The following is a 19231-nucleotide window of genomic DNA, read 5'->3' as shown; positions in this document are numbered from 1 at the left end:
GGAATCCGTCAATATTTTGCAAGTGTCATGCATGAATAATATCAAGTAGTTTTTTCGTCATTATCATATGTCTTTACCTCTTCTTGGTACTTTTTCTGTAATTATCATAGATAGGCATCCTATGTTGGTACTTTTCGTATGTAGATTACGATTTTACCCTAAAGAAAGTAGGTAATATCATAACGTCTTATTCAAGAGAATATGCATAATACAAGTGGGATATAGATGGAGTTTTCGGCAAAGGGTGGAAGACATTAACCCATCATTTTGCATTTATACATGGTAGTTAGAAGATTAGATTACCTTATCGACATTTTCCACTGGTTGGAGAAAATATAAAAAGATAATAAAAAAGATTGTGTCATCTATAGTCCTCAAAGGCTACACCTATGTCTTGTAGGGCTGTCAACGGATCCACTTCCATCGGATCGGATCCACCTATGTCTTAAGTCACAATCCATTCAAATAACTTATTGGTCGGATCGGATTCATAGTGTTCTTCGGATCCTAGTTACCGAGTCTTGGTCACGCTATGTTTCAAAGTGGACAGTCCATCAGAGTGTCCTAGTAGGCTCTACCGACTAAGGTTTTAAATGTCGACTGAAACCCGAAATTAATTTCGACCGAAATCCATCAAAATTTCGGGTTTCGGTCGATAACAAAACCAAAATCTATGAAACCCGAAATTGTATTTTACTTCTATTTTCTTTCATATACATGATGGTCAATATGGAATTGTACTAACCCCTTCCCAATAACGGAAGCGGAATTTCGGGGACGAAATTCTCTTTAAGGGGTAGAATGTAACTATCATTTTTTTTGTTGTTGTTAATATTACCTAATTTATTAATCTTTTTTATAATGACACCATTTTCAAAAACCCTTAACCTATATTGATAATGACACTACTCTCTTTAAGTTAAAAAAATAGAAAGGACTCTTTAATTGGGTGTTGGCGTTGGTGTTGGATTAGGATATCCTAACACAATCAAACCTCACGATTTTGGGGTTTCTATTAAAACTCAAAATCGTGGGCCCTTTCCCCACTTAACGGAATTAGAAAGAGACGAGAGTGAGAGAGAGGGAGAGAGAGAGTTGTAGTAGCCTTGGATTAGGAAACCCACAACCAAAAGAACCACCCGATTTGGGATTTCTATTAAAACCCAAAACCGTGGGTCTTTCGCACTTAACGCATCTAAACTGAGAGAGAGAGAGTATTAACGAAAAAAAAAAAAGAATAGAGGGAGAGAGTTAACGGAACTGGAGAAAGAAAGAGAGGGCGAGGTTGGGGAGAGAAGGAGACCGAGGCCGAGAGAGAGAAAGAGATCGGGACCGAGCCAAGAAGAAGATGAAGAAGAAGAGAAGAGGAGCTAGGGTTACCTTTCTCAATTTCAAGTAAGTATCTTCAACTCAGATTTTTCTCTTTTTAAAATTTCAAAATTTTAATTTCAGCCCATCAAAACCCAAGTAATAGAGAGTTTATCCCCAAATTCCGTCCGAAATTTTAGGTATTTCACCCAAAAATTTAGATTTTTTATATTTATTTAATCTTAAATTTCAGTAATTTCGGAAAATAAAGATGAACGTGAAATTGACCTACGATTTAGTCAATTCCACAACTTGTTTTTTGCTTCATGTGGGGGATATTCCTTGTCTTTTGCGCAGGTGTAACTACATGGGATTTCGTCTTATCTTCCAAACGAAATCCTGTTTTGCTTGCAGCCCTCTTCTTTTTTAATCTTGGAAATACTATTGTCTGGTGGGACAGGAATATTGACAAGAATATTGCTTTGAATGTGTTAGGATATGTGGGATCCAACGGTTGGATTGGGTTAAGATCTGGATCATCTTGGAGGTAGATTGGGTAAGTTGGCTAAACGAAGCAACTAGATAAATTAGCCTTTTATCTTAGCCTTTTATCTGTAGAAGATTCCATAAATGATTTTTGGAAATCTCCATATTCAGATCAGTTCAGATCGGAGGGTTAGGATTATCCTATGGAAATGATTTTTAGGGCACAACCTATTTACGTTGTGCCCAAACAGATGAACGGTTTGGATCATCTTATCCTATGGAAATGATTTTTAGGGCACAACCTATTTACGTTGTGCCCAAACAGATGAACGGTTTGGATCATCAAGAAAAGTGGGCCATACATACTTTTTTTTAGACTTCAGGTGTTTTCACGGCCACCCATCATATAAATTCTCTCTATATGTCGAGAAAAGTAGAAAGAGGTTCTGATCAAATATAGGGAGAAGAATTAAGAGGGCATAGAGGGCCATTCATGGATAAGGTATCTTATAAAGTTAAAACAAATGGCGATTTAATATGTCAAGTGGAAGAAAATACAAAATATCTACATATGTTTGATTATTATATATGGTACAACCACCGACTTGGTGTGGGTGTGACGTTTTGTTGTTGCTTTCATTGTTTGTTATCTTGAGAATGGATTGAAAAAAAGAGTGCATGACCCAAAATCGGTCGTCACATGCAAATAAAATTATTTAAGTTAATCTTATTTGAAAATAGAACGTTAAGTTCTCTTTGGAAGACATTAATTATTTTATTTCTGAAATTATAACAATCTAAACTAATTTCAATGTATTGTATCAAAACCTAAAACCTAATCTTTGTTCATGATGCATCCATGTATTTGTCCTGAAAATGGTTGAAGATTATCTAAAAAGAAATAGAAAAGCCAACCAAACTGCTGTCATTATTTAGTTTCAAGGTTTCTTTTTGGGGAGTGATAAATCGACAGAGAAAGACACGTAGGGGTCGATTTAAGATATTTGGGGTCGATTTATCACTCCCCTTCTTTATTTCTTTATACTCCGTTTGGATGCCAGAATTTTTTTGGTTCTTGGGACTTTTGTGGAATTTCCGCAGGAAACCCACGTTTGGTTGCTAGTTATATAGTGGGCAAAAAAGAATCCCACAAACCAAAATAACCCCGCACGAAACCCAAAGCTGGAAAAAAAAATCCCACGAACCAAAATGTTAGAGTAATTAGGTCAAGCAAGAGGTTGCTTGAAGCATTACACCCAAGGTATCTAATTTGGAATACCAAGTTTGTTGCCTCCAGCCCCTATATATATTAGATACACTAGGATTTTAATAGGTTAGTGGGCTCTAGCCCAAATAGGCCCACTACACCGGTTTATTATCTTATTGGGCTTATATTAGAACATACATGGGTTATATTATATACCTAACAATCTCCTCCTATGTTTTACATATAGCACAATCCAATAGATAGATAGTGTAATGTTCACAACAAAATATTGAATCATCCACATCACCATATGGTCTATATCATAAAAGATCTGTAATCCAACTGAAAACACGAATCCTTTTATGACAAACCAAGAGTTTTAGATATACAACAAGCTAAACTCAACCAAAAGGTAGTTTCACATATAAGTGAACCCCACTGATCTTAGAGGAATTCATTCATGAGGTATGATTCTCATTGAGATCCAAAATAAAGTTCCACAAAAAAATGAACTCTATAAATACTGAAATAAAAGCATAGTCTTTATGACTTTAGAAGATTTAAGTAAGTCATCTTCATCAAAGTCCAAATCAAAACAAGCTCCTCCTTTTTCACCAATCCCTGTGAATTACCAAATATGGATTTCATAAAAATGAATCAAATCATTTCTGTAAAACACTAAAGTATATAGTTCTACCTGAAGAAGAACTTAGTACAATTCCATAATTCACGAAAGTATCTAGTTCTACTTGAAGAAGAACTTAGTACAATTCCAAAATGACTGAAAAAGTATCAGTATCACTCTCACCATAAGCATCATTGTCAAGTTTCAATAAAGAACAAGACCTAAACAGCTTCTTTTGCAAATAACCATTTATAATTGTCAAGTTTCAATAAAGAACAAAACCAAATAGTTTCTTTTGCAAAGAACCATTTCATGTTTCTTTTTTGAAATGTTACAGTCATCTTATCCATATTTGAGTTAAGCTGTATCATCAAGTTTGGAATGTACAACCTTTCCCAAAAAAGGACATGTCATCAAATGTGGAATGACATACAACAACTGTAAACATCATCGAAACATATCAAGTGCCTATCTTAGCCAAAACAGAGGGAGATTCGAAAAATTCAAAATAACATGGATGTAGGTTAAGACATGTCTACACGGTCTTTAACCCCATCTCCCCCACAATTTTGAATATTCGATCTTTGGTCAGTCCTTGTTGTGAGAGCTTCGGCCTATTATCCTTCGATTTCGTATCAATCAAAGTGATAATCCCGTGTTCTTGAGATAATTCAGCATATGGCCTGTTGCAGCCTAAGATGTCTCCTCTTACTATTAAAGAGTGAGTGCTTCACAACCATTGTTGTAGCTTGATTATCACATAACACACATAAGGAACTATTCCTTAACCCACTAAAGAACTAATCTTTAATCGGGTCAGTGGAATGTCATAAACATAATCAGATTCTTTATCCCTTAGCTTTCATCTATAGCTGAAGTTAGGGCATAAAGTTCCAATTCGACTTCCACACAACAATAATAAATTTGCTGTCATCTGATTCTGAGCCCATGATACATCAGAATAAACTTCCACAATAAGTGGATGGCTACCATAGTTTTGAGCATACTCTAGAGTACATGAAAGATATCTCATCAGCCTCATAAGGGCATCTCTATGCTCATGGCCAGGATTGCTAGTAAAATGACTCAGCATGCCAACTATAAAGGCTATGTCTGGCCTAGTGCAACACAAACATGAGACGACCAATCAGTTTAGAATAATCTGACTGGCTCACACTGTCTCTTCCTTAGAGATCAGCTTCTTGGTATAATCAAAATGGTGTCTCAATCGGTTTGCACTCACTGCATCCTCAAAAAGAAAAGTAGTTTTCCATATAATGGGCTAGGCCAATGGTGATTCCCTGCTGTTCAAAAAACTTACTTTCATACCAAGAATGATGTTAACAACACCCAGGTCTTTTCATGATGAAGTCTTTACCCAAGGGTAGTTTCACATTTCTCATCACAGAAAGAGATTGGAAAGAAGAATCAACATCTACATACAAACAAATAATCATGACCTTATTCGACACAAAACGATACTGAAGGCATTGATCCGAGTTATATGTCAGAAACCCAAAGCTCTTTACTACTTTGCCAAATTTCGGATGTCACAATTTAGGTGCTTGATTAAGACCATAACAAACATTGTATAATCACATACAAATATCTACTTGCAGCCCGTAGTCTCAACCCCTTTTGGCAAATCGACTAGCTGCCAAGTTTGATTTTCTAACAGAGAGCTCATTTCATCATGAATGGCTTTTGCCCACAACATAGAGTCCCTAGATCTCATCACGTCCTGATAGGATGATGGATCATTCTCCAATTGGTAGGTCACAAAGTCGTCACCAAATTCTTGGGTACTCTATCACATGGAGGAGCATATAGAGATTTAGGATGTGATTTGCAGTCAAAGCTGCCTCTCTCTAAATGCAACTAGGCATGCCAGCTGACATTAACATGGAGTTTAACACTGAAGTTAGCGTCCTGTTCTTACACTCAGCTATGCCAATTGATTGAGGCGAGAGATGAGCAGTAGTGCCAAGGATTACGCTCTAAGAGGCACAGAATTCCGTGAACCCTGTCAATGTGTATCTTCTCCTTCTCTATCACCCCTAACTCTCACACTTGTCAAATGTAAATGACATATATAATGGTATCTTATGAGTATTAGTAAGTTAGACCATTTTCTGATAGTCCACATGTCCCAATCGGTTGTGTAACAACTTATGAGCAATTAGCGGTGAACTATCCTAACTAACAGTCTCATTATCGAAACTCAAATCAAACATACCATCTATCAAATATGCACAATCAAAATAGTATGAGTTAACAATCAAAGTTACTCTACCACACATAAATGAAGTACAGATGCCAGCATAGTCTAAAAGCATAGTCTAAAAGAGTAATAGAAATTAAATTCTTTTGAAGAGCAAGAACTACTTTAACAATTTTTAAAGTTAGTATTTGTTCTGAAGAAAAGGTCAAGTTCGCAGTACCAGCGTGAGGCACCTCTATCTCTGCTCCACTGGCCACTGTAACGATCTCTTTCGCTGCAACAACATCAACTAATAGTTTCTTGGAGTTGCAAACATGACAAGTAGCTCATGTATCTAACCACCAATCTGAAGAAGTACTGGCCTTACTGTTACCCAACATAACAACAAAACTCTTAGGCCCAGTCTTACCCACCATCATATGAGCTTCCTTTTGTGGTGTGTCAGATTTAGCCTTCTTAGGGTGTTTACACTCTGCAGCAAAATGACCCCATTTCCCACAGTTGTGGCACTTGCCCTTCTTTTTTTGAAAGATAGGCTTTTTGGCCTCCAACTTGGGATGTTCACTTTTAGGTGACTTGGATTTCCGAGGAAATTTCTTAGGATATATTACCGCGTTAGCAGCAGACTGTTGTTGTCTAACCATCTCCAAGTTATTCTTGGCTCGATTCTCATCTTTGATTCAAATGAATCGTTTGAGATCATCCAGTCCCACTTGCACCTTTTTCGATACATTTTAGTTTTAAAAGAGTGCCATGCAGATGATAACGTAAATATGATTGCACCCACAATGAGGGCCATACATTTCACATATGTCTTTAGCAGTGTTATATTTACTATAGGTTTCTACAAGACAGTCTGAAAGACAATTCAACAAGTAGTCTTTGCAGAAATCCTCATCTTTAAGCCATTGAGATTGATCAACTTTTTCATCCGTCTCAGCAAAGGTACTCAAAACGGTGTAAAAATAATTCACGTATGTCAGACCGAATTGAGTCTTTCGCTTCCAGGAATTAAACTCAGATCCACCAAAGGATTGAAGTTTGATCATCTCAAACGGCATAGTGTTCTTTTCCATTGTATATTTAAAAGGAAAGAAAAATTGGAAAGAGTGCACCTGATTTGCGAAGCGCGATAACCAAATAAGAAGAACTAATTTGCGAACCAAATCCAAACTCGAATCCGAGATATCCAAGATGAAACCCAACAGCAAGAGATTACCACCAAGGGAAAAACCCAAACCCAACCTATTGGGATTTACAGGGGGTGAACCACGAACAAAGAACCAGCCAAGGCGAAACCCGAGGCGAGGGTTGTTCAGACTATCCAACTGTCGGCAAAACTAGTTGACAAGAACTGGTCTAAAACCAGTTGCAAATCCCAAAATAGATTGGTCTTCTGTATAACTCGCGATTTACAAAGCTGTTTTCTTGCAAATCTTGTCCAGATTTCTCGCCAGAAATAGCCCTGCGGCAAAAACACTAACTGCCGTGAGTAAACCCCCAATATGAGCAACAATCCGAGCCGTGAGAAAATGCCCAAATTCCGAGTGATCCACGGCCGTGAGTTAAACCCCCAAATTCCGAGTATCTAAGAACCGAACCGCGAGAACCGGTCGCATTAACTGGTGGGAACCGGCTGCGAAAAAACCGGCAAAACCGACGAGAAAGGGACCCGACGGCAAGAAGTACCGGCCACAAGAATCCACACCAAACCCAACTGCTGCTGTTCGGTCGGCCTCCAAGGTTTTTGCCCACAAAAATAGTAGTTTCGGCCACAATAAAGAGACAGAGTTGGGCTATGTAGAAAATCAAGATTGAAGCACAAAGCGTTGATCAAGATTTACACAAAAAACCCACACCCAAACCAAAACCGATTGGCTATGGATGAGAAGACAACCCAAGTTGCAGGTTTAATGGTGGTTCCCTCAATAGCTCTCCATCCAACATTAAAAAAAATTCGTGCACTTTTTCTGATTCGAGAAAGGCTTGTGCAATAGTCTTTTGCAATTGGCTTTTGCAATCCCCCAAAAAACAAGCAAGTGAGAAAAGCAAAAACCCACAAGAGCGAGAGGGAGAGGAAACCCACGTCAAAATCAATGAAAGAAACCCACGTGAGAGTGCTTTTCTATACCAAGAAAATTTCAACCCAAGTTGTGATGTTCTAGAACAATCACAAAGAGTCCTCCAACAGATTGCTTGTTTTCTAAAAAGAGGAGGTGTCGAAATTGTGAGTGGGTATGATAAAGGTAAAGATCGTCCCTTGATTCAGACCCAAAAATAAATAAATTATTTGTTGAATCCAACGATGGTATAACTCCACTTGGGCGTGAGGCAAGCGACTCGACTCCTTCTCTAACAGAGTTTGAATACGTACCCTCAAATGAAGCGTTTTGTTAGAGAGACAGACGCTTTTGTTGAGAGGGGAGAATGAACAAAATCTAGGATTTTGAATAATGCTTCAAGATTGTTAGAGTAATTAGGTCAAGCAAGAGGTTGCTTGAAGCATTACACCCAAGGTATCTAATTTGGAATACCAAGTTTGTTGCCTCCAGCCCTTATATATATTAGATACACTAGAGTTTTAATAAGTTAGTGGGCTCTAGCCCAAATAGGCCCACTACACCGGTCCATTATCTTATTGGGCTTATATTAGAACATACATGGGTTATATTATATACCCAACACAAAATAATCCCGCACGAAATCCGAGGAACCAAAATAACCAAAAGAAGAACTTTTTTCTTCCCAACAGTTCAAGCAACCAAACAAAGCATTAGGAAAATGATATCCATTCGCTTGTTTTAATAATGACACTCCCCTCTTCATTTTTCAGTTTCCTTTTAATTATTAGAAAGCCATTACAATTCCCATGAAGCTATCAACATCCACAAAACTATTAATAATACCAGTGTCATTTTCAAAATAGCAATGTCAGATACTAGCTGTGGGCCCAATCAATTCAATGAGCCCCACTTCAGATCCTCAATGGTCCCAAAATCTCAACCGTCAACATTGTTTCTAGAACATCGCAGTGTTGAACGTGAGCCGGTAGTCTTTCAGGTGGGCTCCACCACAGATGAAGGGGTGTAATTGCCCGCACCGAGGCTCATCTGCCAGTGGGGGTCCCACTTAAGCAATACACGTGTCATGCATACCGTTGATGGCTGCTCAAGCTTGATCGTGTCCTTCTAAAAAGTAGCCCAATGAGACCATGCAAATACAAAATAGGAGGAGAGTGTTGTGGGGTCCAGCCCCATGTAGGCGCCACCCACATCAAGATTCCTATTATAATAGGAAACCTATGTTTCCTAATTGCAAAAGAGATTGTTTGGTTGCCTTTTAAGGTCTTTGACCACTAGCACTGTCGGGCGACGGTCGGGTGATGTGGCGCGCTCGAGATCTTCTCTCCAAATTTCTTCAAATCAAAGAAATTTGTGGAGAAGATCTTGGGGAGATCTTTTTTCCCTTATCCCAAACCCCCCAATATTTGCAAGACAAACCAAACAATGTTTCTTTCTTCCACCCTTAATCTCCCCGTTGACTGATCTGCTTTAGATCTCCCCTTTGACCGCTGGGATATAGATCTCCCAACGAATTAATGGCATCCAAACAGAGCATTTAGGAAAACAACCGAGATAAGGAAAGTGGGCGAGAGAGAGAATCGTGGGTGTGTGGTTCTCAGCAAAAATGGAAAAACTCAAAAAAAACATGAATCGAAAATAAAGAAAGAGAAAAAGAGGCGGGAAAGAAGAAGAAGAAGAAGAAGAAAGAAACTAGGGTTTTTCTTGGGTGCTCTTTTATAGTTTTTGTGCGGAATCAAAACCAAAGACTTGGAGCGTTCTTCTTGGAGATTTTCGCCGCGCCGTTAGTCCTCTCGTTGCACGGAGACTTCGCAAGGATTTGGGTTTCTTCGACTTGAAGATCGAAGTGGGTAATTTTTTGTGAGAAAGTGGATTTTGTTGTTCGCTACAAAGTAACCTTTTATCTCTCTTTATTTCTTGTATGGTCTAAAGTTTTGGGTGAAAAACTTGAGAAAGAGAAGTTGTATTAATTATTTAATTTGTGGAAATTTCGTCGGATTTGCCCCCAGGTTTTTCCCTCTTCGTTGGAGGGTTTCCCACGTAAATCTTTTATGTTCTTTTGTGTGATTGCTCTCTTGATTGTTAGGTTCTCTAAATCGAGATATTTAGTTGCTTCATAATTTAAGTAGGTTTTCTTCAGTGAAAAACCCAACAAGTGGTATCATAGTCGTAGTTGTTTGAAAGCATAGTTGTTTGTGTGGATTGAGATGGAGAATTCTACGAGAATCATGATCAAGCTTACAGGATAATTCATTTGGTTCCACATGAGACATGTATAATCAAGATCGTTGATCTAGTGGACCATCATGAGGTGACCCACACGAAACAGTTTCTATAATGTAATAATAGAAGGATGGAGACATGAACCTTTTATAAGGTACCCATGCTAGCATAATAGGTTTGGTTTGTCTTTTGTACTCTATCTCACCATATACATTACTCTATTTGTGGTTTTACCATGTAAACACATGTATTGCCACTGAATATTGAGCATGCATAATTGTTGGGAAAAAGTTACCGTTGCGGAATTACTGGCCCGGAAAAAGTTTTTCGGAGTTAAAGCTGTGCAAATTAAATGGGATAAAAAAATATGGAAGCGAAAATAAATGACAAATAACACTAGATATTTTTACGTGGAAAACCCTCCAGGGTGAAGGGAAAAACTGCGGGACCGTAGTCCACATGAAAACTTCCACTATAGTAAATAATGGGTTACAACATCACCTGTAGGTGGGTTTCTTACAGAGTATATATAGATATCGTACCTTCAGTGTATGGCTATAAGTAGCTAACACTCTCTCATATACTGGCTCTCATTACACAGCTATCAGAGAACTGTGTGTGTCTCTCTCACACTTTCTCTCTCCAGAGCACTTCACTTGTGCTTCTGCTGATTTCACTTCGCTCCGATGCTTCATTTCTTCCTCTGTCTTGGTATTTATAGGTGAAGCAAAGGAAATATGAGCGTGCAAGCGCATTAATTAATTTCGGCAGTGAATTCAGCTGTCGTATACAACAAATGCATCGAAGAGAGTTTTTCAACACAAATTAGCTATACGTCCACATTGTGTAATTATTCAAACAACAACCGTGGAATTTCGCGACCTTCGCAAATACACACGCCGAAAGTAGTGGACTTTCGCGCGTGCTTCGCGCACTTTCGCACATGGTATTCATTTATTCCTAGTTTTATCTATCTCTTGTCCCCCTCTTATTCCACACATTTTTCTTCTCATTTCATACAAGCATTCAATCATTCAATGTTGTATTGAATGATGGTGTGAAATGGGCGAAAACCTCCAAATAGGGCGAAAACCTCCGGTGGACCATCATGAGGTGACCCACACGAAACAGTTTCTATAATGTAATAATAGAAGGATGGAGATATGTACCTTTTATAAGGTACCCATGCTAGCATAATAGGTTTGGTCTGTCTTTTGTACTCTATCTCACCATATACATTGCTCTATTTGTGATTTTACCATGTAAAACACATGTATTGCCACTGAATATTGAACATGCATAATCCATGTGAAATCAATTAGAAACGGTTTAAGCATGAACAATACTTAATTGTTATGAAATAAGACACGATACCCATTCAGTTACTTCAATTTTGCAATAAAACAAAACTACCTCAAGAGGCCCTTAGCACTTGCAATCTCACATGCTTCCAATCATCTAAATTATCTCCTACCTAGGCAATCCTCTTCTCTCGAAATCTCTCTAAAAATCCAAACCATACACCTTCACAAATTAAAAGATGTATGCATAAAGCACATACGACTAAAATAAATGGGTTCTTTTCTATTTGACTGTTGGCTAACTTATCCTATATATATATATATATATATATATATATATATATATATATATATATATATATAAGCGGAATCTTATAAGCAGGGTGCTGCCACATGTCAGCCCTCCTCTATCCAGAAATTTTAAAGAGTTTTGTGTTTTCAATTAAAGCTATTAAATCTCATCATTACTTAAAATATCCCTTAAAATAAGCAATTAATATATCTCTTAAAATCGCAAAAGACGTTTAAATTGCCTCTTAAAATTCTATCCTCATTGCTAAATCTCCCCATTACTGAAAATATCCCTTAAAATCAGCAATTAATATCTCTCTTAAAATTGCAAAAGACGTTTAGAATGCCTCTTAAAATTCTCTCCTCATTGCTGGAAATATCCCTTAAAATTAGCTATTAATATCTTGATGCCGATTCCCTACAAATATATGTCTCCATATCTCTTTCATCCAATTAATAGATTTTTTCGTCTATAAATAAAAATGAAGTAAAGTGCATTTATAAGCTAAACGTTTCCGCATAACTCTCAACATAACATCCATTATTCCATTCCCATAACTCTCACACACTTTCTCTGTGCAGAGCACTTCACTTGTGCTTCTGCTGATTTCTCTTCGCTCTGATGCTTTCTTCCTTCCTCTGCCTTGGTATTTATAGGTAAAGCAAAGGAAATATGCATGTACAAGCGCATTAATTAATTTTGGCACTGAATTCAGCTGCCGTATACAACAAATGCATCGAAGAGAGTTTTTCAGCACAAATTAGCTATACGTCCACATCTTGTAATTATTCAAACAACAACCGTGGAATTTCGCGACCTTCGCAAATACACTCGCCGAAAGTAGCCGACTTTTGCGCGTGCTTCTCAGACTTTCACACATGGCATTCATTTCTTCCTTGTTTTATCTATCTCTTGTCCCCCTCTTATTCCACACATTTTTCTTCTCATTTAATACAAGCATTCAATCATTCAATGTTGTATTGAATGATGGTGTGAAATGGGCGAAAACCTCCAAATAAGGCGAAAACCTCCGATGGACCATCATGAGGTGACCCACACGAAACAGTTTCTATAATGTAATAATAGAAGGATGGAGATATGTACCTTTTATAAGGTACCCATGCTAGCATAATAGGTTTGTATGTCTTTTGTACTCTATCTCACCATATACATTGCTCTATTTGTGGTTTTACCATCTAAAACACATGTATTGCCATTGAATATTGAACATGCATAATCCATGTGAAATCAGTTAGAAACGGTTTAGGCATGAACAATACTTAATTGTTATGAAATAAGCCACAATACCCATTTAGTTACTGCAATTTTGCAATAAAACAAAACTACCTCAAGAGGCCCTTAGCACATGCAATCTCACATGCTTCCAATCATCTAATTTATCTCCTACCTTGGCAATCCTCTTCTCTCGAAATCTCTCAGAAAATCCAAACCATACACCTTCACAAATTAAAAGATGTATGCATAAAGCACATACGACTAAAATAAATGGGTTCTTTTCTAACTTATCCTATATATATATATATATATATATATATATATATATATATATATAAAGCGGAATCCTATAAGCTGGGTGCTGCCACATGTCACCCCCTCCTCTATCCCGAAATTTTAAAAGAGTTTTGTGTTTTCAATTAAAGCTATTAAATCTCCTCATTACTGAAAATATCCCTTAAAATCAGCAATTAATATCTCTCAAATCGCAAAAGACGTTTAGAATGCCTCTTAAAATTCTCTCATCATTGCCAAATCTCTTCATTACTGAAAACATCCTTAAAATTAGTAATTAATATCTCTCTTAAAATCGCAAAAGACGTTTAGAATGCCTCTTAAAATTCTCTCCTCATTGCTGGAAATATCCTTAAAATTAGCTATTAATATCTTGATGCCGATTCCCTACCAATATATGTCACCATATCTCTTTCACCCAATTAATAGATTTTTTCGTCTATAAATAAAAATGAAGTAAAGCGCATTTATAAGCTAAACGTTTCCACATAACTCTCAACATAACACCCATTATTCCATTCCTATAACTCTCTCACACTCTCTCTGCAGAGCACTTCACTTGTGCTTCTGCTGATTTCACTTCACTCTGATGCTTTCTTCATTCCTCTGCCTTGGTATTTATAGGTGAAGCAAATGAAATATGTGCGTGCAAGCGCATTAATTAATTTCGGCACTGAATTCAGCTGCCGTATACAACCAATGCATCGAAGAGAGTTTTTCAACACAAATTACCTATACGTCCGCTTTGTGTAATTATTCAAACAATAACCGTGGAATTTCGCGACCAAATACACGCGCTAAAAGTAGCCAACTTTCGCGCGTGCTTCGCGGACTTTCACGCGTGGCATTCATTTCTTCCTTGTTTTATGTATCTCTTGTCCCTCTCTTATTCCACACATTTTTCTTCTCATTTAATACAAGCATTCAATCATTCAATGTTGTATTGAATGATGGTGTAAAATGGGCGAAAACCTCCGATGGACCATCATGAGGTGACCCACACGAAATAGTTTCTGTAATGTAATAGTAGAAGGATGGAGATATGTACCTTTTATAAGGTACCCATGCTAGCATAATAGGTTTGGTATGTCTTTTGTACTCTATCTCACCATATACATTGCTCTATTTGTGGTTTTACCATCTAAAACACATGTATTGCCACTGAATATTGAACATGCATAATCCATGTGAAATCAGTTAGAAACGGTTTAAGCATGAACAATACTTAATTGTTATGAAATAAGCCTCAATACCCATTCAGTCACTGCAATTTTGCAATAAAACAAAACTACCTCAAGAGGCCCTTAGCACATGCAATCTCACATGCTTCCAATCATCTAATTTATCTCCTACCTTGACAATCCTTTTCTCTCGAAATCTCTCAAAAAATCCATACCATACACCTTTACAAATTAAAAGATGTATGCATAAAGCACATACGACTAAAATAAATGGATTCTTTTCTATTTGACTGTTGGCTAACTTATCCTATATATATATATATATATATATATATATATGTAAAGCGGAATCCTATAAGCAGGGTTCTGCCACGTGTCAGCCCCTCCTCTATCCCGAAATTTTAAAAGAGTTTTGTGTTTTCAATTAAAGCTATTAAATCTCCTCATTACTGAAAATATCCCTTAAAATCAGCAATTAATATCTCTTAAATCGCAAAAGACGTTTAGAATGCATCTTAAAATTCTCCCATCATTGCTAAATCTCTTCATTACTGAAAATATCCCTTAAAATCAGTAATTAATATCTCTCTTAAAATCGCAAAAGACGTTTAGAATGCCTCTTAAAATTCTCTCCTCATTGCTGGAAATATCCCTTAAAATTAGCTATTAATATCTTGATGCCGATTCCCTACCAATATATGTCTATATCTCTTTCACCCAATTAATAGATTTTTTCGTCTATAAATAAAAAGAAGTAAAGCGCATTTATAAGTTAAACGTTTCCGCATAACTCTCAACATAACACCCATTATTCCATTCACATAACTCTCTCACACTTTCTCTGTGCAGAGCACTTCACTTGTGCGTCTGCTGATTTCACTTCGCTCCGATGCTTTCTTCCTTCCTCTGCCTTGGTATTTATAGGTGAAGCAAAGGAAATATGCGCGTGGAAGGGCATTAATTAATCTCAGCACTGAATTCAGCTGCCGTATACAACCAATGCATCGAAGAGAGTTTTTCAACACAAATTAGCTATACGTCCACTTCGTGTAATTATTCAAACAACAACAGTGGAATTTCGCGACCTTCGCAAATAGATGCGCCGAAAGTAGCTGACTTTCGCGCGTGCTTCGCAGATTTTCGCGCTTGCTTCGCGGACTTTCGCACATGGCATTCATTTCTTCCTTGTTTTATCTATTTCTTATCCTCCTCTTATTCCACACATTTTTCTTCTCATTTAATACAAGCATTCAATCATTCAATGTTGTATTGAATGATGGTGTGAAATGGGCGAAAACCTCCAAATAGGGTGAAAACCTCCGGTGGACCATCATGAGGTGACCCACACGAAACAGTTTCTATAATGTAATAATAGAATGATGGAGATATGTACCTTTTATAAGGTACCCATGCTAGCATAATAGGTTTGGTCTGTCTCTTGTACTCTATGTCACCATATACATTGCTCTATTTGTGGTTTTACCATGTAAAACACATGTATTGCCACTGAATATTGAACATGCATAATCCATGTGAAATCAGTTAGAAACGGTTTAACAATGTACAATACTTAATTGTTATGAAATAAGCCACAATAACCATTCAGTTACTGCAATTTTGCAATAAAACAAAACTACATCAAGAGGCCCTTAGCACTTGCAATCTCACATGCTTCCAATCATCTAATTTATCTCCTACCTTGGCAATCCTCTTCTCTCGAAATCTCTCAAAAAATCCAAACCATACACCTTCACAAATTAAAAGATATATGCGTAAAGCACATACGACTAAAATAAATGGGCTCTTTTCTATTTGACTATTGGCTAACTTATCCTATATATATATATATATATATATATATATATATATAGAGAGAGAGAGAGAGAGAGAGAGAGAGAACATTTCCTACACACTTGTGTAGGTAAGTTACCTACACACTAGCTTAAAATACAGTGGGGGCCCACATTGTTTGGGTGATCCAAACAATTCATTTGAATGGTCCTCACATAGATAGAGTGTCTACAAAAAATCAGATCCATAGGATCATCCCAACCCTACAATTTGTGGAGGTAAAATGGACGTCTATAAACCTTCACAAATTAGTCCATTTTTTGCCTCCATAGTTTGAATGGTTAGGATGATCCTATGGATCTGATTTTTTGTGGACACCCTATCTGTGTGAGGTTCATTCAAATGAATGGTTTGGATCACCCAAACAATGTGGGCCCCCACTGTATTTTAAGCTACTGTGTAGGTAACTTACCTACACAAGTGTGTAGGAAATGTTCTCTCATATATATATATATATATAAAGCGGAATCTTATAAGAAGGGTGCTGCCACGTGTCAGCCCCTCCTCTATCCCGAAATTTTAAAAGAGTTTTGTGTTTTCAATTAAAGCTATTAAATCTCCTCATTAGTGAAAAGCAATTAATATCTCTCTTAAAATCGCAAAAGACGTTTAGAATGCCTCTTAAAATTCTCTCCTCCTTGCTAAATCTCCTCATTACTGAAAATATTCCTTAAAATCAGCAATTAATATCTCTCTTAAAATCGAAAAAGACGTTTAGAATGCCTCTTAAAATTCTCTCATCATTGCTGGAAATATCCCTTAAAATTAGCTATTAATATCTTGATGCCGCTTCCTTGCCAATATATGTCTCCATATCTCTTTCACCCAATTAATAGATTTTTCCGTCTATAAATAAAAATGAAGTAAAGCGCATTTATAAGCTAAACTTTTCCGTATAACTCTCAACATAACACCCATTATTCCATTCCCAAAACGCCATTTCCTTTCTCACTGATTTCCTCCCTAAAATGCATCAGCTTCCACGACCTTTGAATTCCCTTTTAAATATACAAAAGATGACACTTAAATAGGCATTCATTTAGTTTCCTCAACCTTCTCTTCAGTATATTTACCAAAATTTTCTTCATCATACCTCCCTCCCTCTCTCCCTCTCTCTCTCTCTCTCTCTCTCTCTCTCTCTCTCTCTCTCTCTCTCTCTCTCTCTCTCTCTGCCAGCAAGTGTATGGTGGGCTTCCAGGCCTAGTCACAGTAAGATGTCATGGATTCCTTCTTTTTTTTTTTAACATTCTAATTTCCTCTATCATTCTTATCCGCCAAACCCTAACTCTAGCATTCTTGGTGCCTGCGAATCATCACTTTTACTCTCCTTCCTCTGTTTTTATTTATTAGATGAGTTGTCATTTACCTAGGGATTTTCCAACCATAGTTTTTCTGATTCTATGTATTTTTTGTTTCTTTTGTTAGGTTTTCCTTCTCTTAGCAGATGATGTCAAGGTGGAAGAATATAAGGAAGAGTTCAAGGATGTTATACTCTATCTAGCCATTCTCAGATCAGAAGAACAGAAAAAATAATGTGTACGGGAGGTAGAAATCAAGTGACCATTTTTCTAGGATGTGTGTATTTTGTAAGGTTGAGAATAGCTATTGCAAAATTTGCAGGGTCTTCTTTTGTTGTATTGAATGTGGATCAATTTGGTCTTGGGCAATTTCATTGTCCAAAATGAAGTGTTCTAATATTTTTGGGATTGATTAGGTCCTGGGCAATTTCATTACAACTAAATATTAAGAATATTTTGAATGTTTTGTGTACAACTGCGGCTACAAACCATTAGGGCAGTTCTTTCTTTTTTGGTCAATGTATTGCTTCTTTTGGGCTGTTTCCATTGTTAGATCAACATTTTGGACCATCAATTGTTCATATGCGGTGTTCTGCGTCATTGGCTTCTTGGAAGGAAAATGTTCTCTTCCACCCCATTGAGTTTGAGGTAAATTGAATATTCATGTTTATTTCTTTTTTAATTTTTTTTTGAAGGAACCTGTCATACTTATTCTTAAATTAGAGTCCGCCGACATCCTTGCCATATGCCGAGGAAACATATATCAGGGAGATTCCTCTGGATGAGGAAACATATCAAGGGTCAAATCCCCATCTTCAACGCAGCCATGAAAATATTATAGGATTGCGATTATCTTCAGTTCACTGCAATGGATGTAGGAGTTGGTATATGCTCTTATGATCTCTTAGAATTACTTGATTCTTTTTAACTACTACTAGTCCATACTTTTATTTTTAATTAATTTTGTGCATCTACAGGTTTTTTCGGCCCAAGTTAGATTGTGATTACGCTTGCGGCTTAAGTCTGTCCATGGGATATTTGCTGAAGTAACGCTTATGTAGTTCATTTTTTCATAGGTTCCACATGAAGAATTTTGGTGTTGAGCTTGCTATCTTCAGTTGATATTAGGGACGTCTACTTGCAGAGCATGACAGTCAGTTGGATGGAATAGATTGTCAAATTGAAGTTTCATCTTAGTCATCAAAATTACGAATGAAAGAACTTTCAATTGATATTCGTTGGCTTAGAAGTTCCAATGACAGGGCATGATGGTGCTTAGGTTTCAGATAAAGGGACCTAAGGTTTTCATTAACAATTTGAAAATTAGCAAAATCTGAGAAATATCCTCTTTGAATTTCTTCTAATCTTTGCATATAGCAAGTCCAAAGACATAACTATGTAATACTGATGTCTAATCTGTATATTTACAAATATATCTTCATTATGAATGTTTCTTCTTTCTTTTCTTTTGTTTTTAAAAAAAATTATAAAGCATTTTTTCGGGCGCTCCGTTCATCGCACGGGTCTGCAACTAGTATAAGCATAAAGGAGAAGGTTTTATTTGCTGAGAACTGAAATTAGAAAGGGCATCTCGATTACTTGCAAGCGCTAGGATTCAAATTGAATT

General features: G+C 37.0%; 1 long non-coding RNA gene across 2 annotated transcripts; it reads left to right on the top strand.

The window, feature by feature from the left end:
• The first annotated feature begins 1040 nt into the window (after positions 1–1040).
• LOC143883890 (uncharacterized) lies at positions 1041–19066 on the top strand. 2 transcript variants are annotated; one of them, XR_013252590.1, is made up of 5 exons: positions 1041–1395; positions 1804–1864; positions 17732–18252; positions 18328–18488; positions 18681–19066. It is a non-coding gene; the product is annotated as an uncharacterized LOC143883890 (long non-coding RNA). The 2 variants fall into 2 exon arrangements; XR_013252589.1 differs by having other exon boundaries at positions 18582–19066.
• The last annotated feature ends 165 nt before the right edge of the window (positions 19067–19231 follow it).

This window comes from Tasmannia lanceolata, unplaced genomic scaffold (genome assembly GCF_043159265.1).
Source record: "Tasmannia lanceolata isolate RefF3 unplaced genomic scaffold, GAP_Taslan_0.1 ptg000008l, whole genome shotgun sequence".
NCBI lineage: Eukaryota > Viridiplantae > Streptophyta > Magnoliopsida > Canellales > Winteraceae > Tasmannia > Tasmannia lanceolata.
This window is presented reverse-complemented; position numbering and strand designations above follow the sequence as displayed.